Below are 5,712 nucleotides of genomic sequence, written 5' to 3' on the forward strand. Positions count from 1 at the left end.
TGAGATAACTTATTACCAAGCAAAAATGGAGAATACATGTATACGTATAAGAGCATTAACATAGAATACCTAAATAAAACCAGTTAAATTACATAATCATAAATAAACAAAGAATTCATAAAAGAGTATAAGGGTAAAGATTCTTAGAGAGACCCAAATGAGCTTTAATATATATATATATATAAAATCATATCAAGTACACAAATGAGCTTTAAGTAAAGCTCAAAGAAGCCCGCGCATTGTTGCTCAGCCAGTGCATATAAAAGGAGTATAAAAGATAACTAAGAAACAAGCAAGCCATAAAGAAAGTGCACATGGACTCCAAGTAAAGGTCAGCATAGAGCAGAAAGGAGGAGCAACGATGTTGGTTAGTGAGTGAAGGTGTACATAGTGCCATGCAGGGTTAGCCACTACCTGATCACACGACATCCATGAGGTAGGAGACTTAGAATGTGGGATAGCTTCGGTGTTTATGGATGGAGTTGCGGAAAAGAATGGATTGTGAGCAAAGCTTAATATATCAACAATATCAAGAGAAGTTTACAATGGAATGCACTATCACCACCAAAGCCTTCGGTTGATATGGGCTCCCGTCTAGTTATATGGGCTCACAATCCTGCCAGAATACACCCAACATACACAAGGAACTTTAGACTAATGTCTATATAGGAAAAAAAGTCAATCTACTAGATGATTTCCTAGATTGAAACGAACATATCTAGGAAAAGTGCAAACTAGGTAAAATGGTTGATTATCTAGATTGGAAACCAGGGAATTTTAGTCTCATAAGTATACTATATAGTGAAATTTCCTAGGCTATTCTCTACATAGAAAATTTATCCATAAGTATTATATATAGTGAAATTTCCAAGACTATTCTCTACATAGAGGATTTATCCATAAGTATGTTATATAGTGAAATTTCCTATGCTATTCTCTACATAGAAATTTCATCCATAATGGTTTCCTATATAGAGAAGCTCCTCAATAATTTTTAATATAGGGAGATTTTGTAGTCCATTCTCTACATAGGAAAATTATCCATAATAGTTTTCTATCTAGAAAAATTTCCTAGGATGTTTTTATATACAAATTTTTCCCAAGCCATTCTCTATATTTAAAATTGTCCATAAAGGATTTCCTATAGAGGCTGTAACCAAGTTTTTTAAAAATATTGAATTTCTTAATAGAGGTATTTATACAATTTTTAAGCTTGTTCCGTCTTAAGTAATTGCTCTCTACTTGACATTAAAATCAGAGAAGGCATTTTGTATTGATTATAAATTTTATGCAAATTATAATTTCCTCAAATCAGATCTAAATTCTAGCTTTCATAATAATCACATATAAGTAAACTTTAAAGCATATACATGACAAAGAAAAAGTTTTATTAAATAAGACTTGCAATAAAGAAAATAAATTAAAATTAATTGGATGATAAGTTAAATTATATCAATTAAAAATAATAATAATGTTGTAGTTTAATGCTTAGACTGTCAAGATGCACATGCATCTAAGGTAAGATTACTACATCATCCACACTTAAATTGCAAGTATTATGTACTCTAACTTTGCCATGAGCAAGCAACCAAGATACCAACTCCTTTCTCATGGTATCAATACTATGACTATTCTTAGTTCTAGCAAAACTATTAAAAGTATCATAAGTCTTTCTAAACTCTGCATGCAATGCCTTAAGCCCTTTGTACATATCATCGATCGTAGGCACATCCATATATTTTAAGAGGATTGTTTCCTCATCCTCCTCACTCGTATTTATCACCTACAAACATCCATTATTCTTTTGTAAGACTTTAGCAAAATATCATAAAGAAAATGTAACATAAAAAATAATAATTCTAAGATTCTATTGATTGAGAATGCAATAAGAAGTTTATTCCCTCACTATAGTTTGGTAAAGAGGAAGTAGATTTGATTCTCGATAGTTGTTTGTGTCAAGTCCTATTATCAAATTAAATTGGACATTTCAAAACATGTTACATCCCACATTCAAAATTTGGAAAAAAAGTAAATGTGCTAAAATGTTTAATTCATGTGGTAAGGAAATCCTTTAGAGCTGTTTCTTTCGGTTTTGAAAAACATACCTTTTGCTTCTTGGATTTTGTTGAAGTTTTTTTGGGAGCATTTCTTTCTTGAAGATGTACTTTCATCCTATCACTCATCTATAAAATCACAAGCATATTTTAAAAACATAATAAATGCATTAAAAGTAAAACTTGAACCACAGTTATTATCAAAAAATTAACATACTTGAGAAAAATAAAAATTTTTAATAAAAATACTTCACATGTTCATACCTTTCTTGCTCGATCTCCTTTTCTTACAGTACTTGAAACATTATCCACAAGAGCCACTTGAACTTCTTTGTGAGAGAGAAACTGAGAGAGAGAGAGAAAGAGTCAATTCTTCTTGAATTTTGAAGCATGCCTTTTGTTGTCTATACATAATTTCATAGATCTTCTAATATACTATGATTTAAAGACACTAAAAGTTGCAAAGATAATATGAGTAAAAAGTATAGTTGTAGCATGAGAAAGAAATCATAAATGTATAAGAGAATATACAAATGTTTACATTTATCAAAACAACAAATTTATAAATTAAATAGAGAATTTGTGAATTAAATCATCTTTTACCTCTTGTGAAATATTTTTCATAATACTATATCTTTCTGTCAGTCCACGTAACATATCTGTAAAACATGGAAATTGTGTTCCATTGTCCTACATGAAAAAAATAAATACTAAAATTAAAAACAAATTCAAATATAATTATAATTTTAAATATTTATATACATTCAAAATCCTCATGTCAATTCTTACATACATATTTCTGACAATGCATAATAAGTATCCTTAATAAAAACACAAAACAAGGAAATGGAACGAAATTTTAGATAGTCTTTTCATCTCTCATATAAATACCCAAAATCTCCCAAAATTTGTCTTCTTTCTCAATATTATGATATGAGATATGGTACATACGTGATCTTCTTTAATTTCTTCCTCGTTCTCAATTGTACGAGCATTTGTCTACAACAAAACATATATATATCCATTTTACCCATATCTTAGATGAATCTAGTAACATGACAAAATTTATCCCATGAAAAAGTGCAACCTTAAGAGCTATCTCTTAAAATATTAAGACCTATCTCTTACTTAAACAAGAGGAGGTAAGTTCTCTTCTTCACTCTCTTCATGTACGAATGCTTCACCTCTGTGGACCTAAATTATAACAAAGAAAAGAGCTACCTCTTATCTATCTTAAGAGCTATCTCCTACCTGGTTAGAATCAGGTAATTTTTCTTCACATTGCTCTGATACATTGGCCATGTGTGTATTTGTCTACAAAAAAGTAACCTTATATCAAGAAAACATAACAAAAACAAGTGATCCAATTATTTTGCATGTAAAATAAAATTAAGAGAAATATGAGTAAAGATCAAATATCTGATATTGGGATGCTCTCTTTTTTTCATATTTTTGCTTGGATTGTGTGGACAATACATACCATTTATATATATATCCTCTTCTTTCCACGTATAAGTTACTCCATGAACTTTCAATGGCAAAATCTCCTGATGATTCTCATGAATGATGTGCTTCAACTTTTCTTGTTCCTTCTTGTGTCATAAATCCATAGCCAAAGATTGTCCTTTACACCATCCTTTGACAATGCTATAATTTTTTAGAAGGATCTGATGTTGATTATGACCAAAGTGCTTTGCTAACACTTTCTTCCCATAAATGACACCTTCATCACGATCCCTCTTTTTTGGAACATGAAAAATTTGCTCATACAAAGGTGTGTCCACCATTGGAGCAATGGAGGAGCAATGTTCACCAGATGTCTCTGCTATTAGAGGTATGGAGGATTGTGATATGTCCATACTTACTCTTCTAGATTGTGCTATGTTTATGTCCATACTTCCACTTTGTTGATCTTGCTTGAGGCTCTATGATAAGACTTCCAACACCGATGGCACATTAACATTGGATTTTGCAATCTCACTCAAAAGAGCAACGATTTTATCCATAATTCTTGGTCTTCAAATATTCTGCCATAAACACAACAAAGTCTCAAAAAAGAGAGAATAAAAAATATTTTATAAAAAATAATATTTGATTCATAAACACATTTCTATTAAATTAAAACATAAAATTTACATAAATCATATTATATTTAACATGACAAGACCTACGTTTGTATAATGTGTAAAGGATTTGGTGACTCAAAGTTGTTGCCCTTTATATTATTTTCCATGTAAGAGGAATATATTTTGTTATTCCATCTTTAGCTATTTGTCTTTGTTGTATCACTCTCCAATTGTAGAAAGTCTCAAGGCATATGCTCCAATCCTTCCACTCCTCATCTTCAAAATCCACTGTCCATTTTTCTCTATCTCTTAGGTCAACTTTCAACCATGCAACTTTGACTTTTTGCCTATCATAATCTACTTTTCTTATCACAGCATGGTGCATATTAGGGAAACCTTGTATTAACATGACATCATTTTCTTCTATCCAAGGAGGCACGCACCCCATGCTACCAAGTTGTAGTAGTCGTGTTCTTACTGCAAGATCTTTGGTTTCACAAACAATGACATTGCTCCCATGTGGTAAAGGAATAAACTTATGTAACAGAGAGTAAATAGGCCTTATGCAATCCCATGTAAAAGGAAGATGAGCCCTTTGCAAAACATTCATGCCAGTAGTAGTTTCCACAACTAAGTTTTCAAAACCACCTTCAATGCCAATACATTGTCTATAGTACTCCACTCCAAAGAAAAGCATATATTTACCCTTGTGTTGTGAGACAAGAAACAATGTTATGCATGCTTTCCAATGGCCTACATTAGATATCACTTCATTTTCATGATCATATTTAACGACAACCTCATCACCAATCTTATAGATCTCTCCTCTAAACAAGACTTTGTTAACTATAAAAATATGTCCCGAAAGCATTTCATTGCCTTCAATACTCCAAAAATGTTTAAGATACTTTGTTTCTTCTATGGTAGGTGTTTGGTGCACTCTCCTCTTTCAAGCAATTATGATTCCCTTTTTCTCTATTGTCCTTTCACATGGATAGCCTCTTTTATTAGAAACATAACATTTCCAAAGCTCTCTAGCCTTTGAAACTGATGATACCTCTAACATCCCATACTCATGCCAGTCATGACAATTACGAGAATCAAGTCTACCGAGATCATATCCATCTGGAGTAATTAGAGAATAATGCAACTTCTGACACAATCTTTCATATGGCATGAGGCCATCTCTATCCTCCTGTATATGAACCAAGATCCATGTGAATAATCTTCTACGATGATAGTGGGAATATGATATCTCATTTTGTAGATTGTTGGTTTTTATATTCACATATGTTGACACTTTACACTCAAATCCATAACACCAATAGTTATCATGAGAACCATGTCTAGTGATATCATCAAGTATTTCTCCATTACCTGTCATTCAAGCATTGGAGGGATTAGTCACGTCTCAAGCTACCATTAGTTTACATAATAAACAATAATTTTAAACAAATTAGATGTACTGATAATTTCTTCAACATGTGAAACGCACCTACTACATGTTCTAAGGGAGACGAGTTTGACCCAAAGATTCCTCAGACCTTACTCTCCAAGACTATAGCAAGGTCATGACCACTTTGATAGTATCT

The 5,712-nt window shown here is 31.7% G+C and overlaps 1 long non-coding RNA gene across 1 annotated transcript; it reads right to left on the reverse strand.

The window, feature by feature from the left end:
* Positions 1-1,893: 1,893 nt before the first annotated feature.
* Positions 1,894-3,228, reverse strand: LOC147897379 (uncharacterized). The gene is made up of 5 exons (XR_015541640.1): positions 3,183-3,228; positions 3,006-3,053; positions 2,319-2,399; positions 2,106-2,183; positions 1,894-1,962 (listed from the first exon to the last, which is right to left on the reverse strand). It is a non-coding gene; the product is annotated as an uncharacterized LOC147897379 (long non-coding RNA).
* Positions 3,229-5,712: the final 2,484 nt, after the last annotated feature.

Source organism: Dipteris shenzhenensis, chromosome 10, assembly GCF_047967505.1.
Source record: "Dipteris shenzhenensis isolate YYH24624 ecotype China chromosome 10, Dip_SZ_1.0, whole genome shotgun sequence".
NCBI lineage: Eukaryota > Viridiplantae > Streptophyta > Polypodiopsida > Gleicheniales > Dipteridaceae > Dipteris > Dipteris shenzhenensis.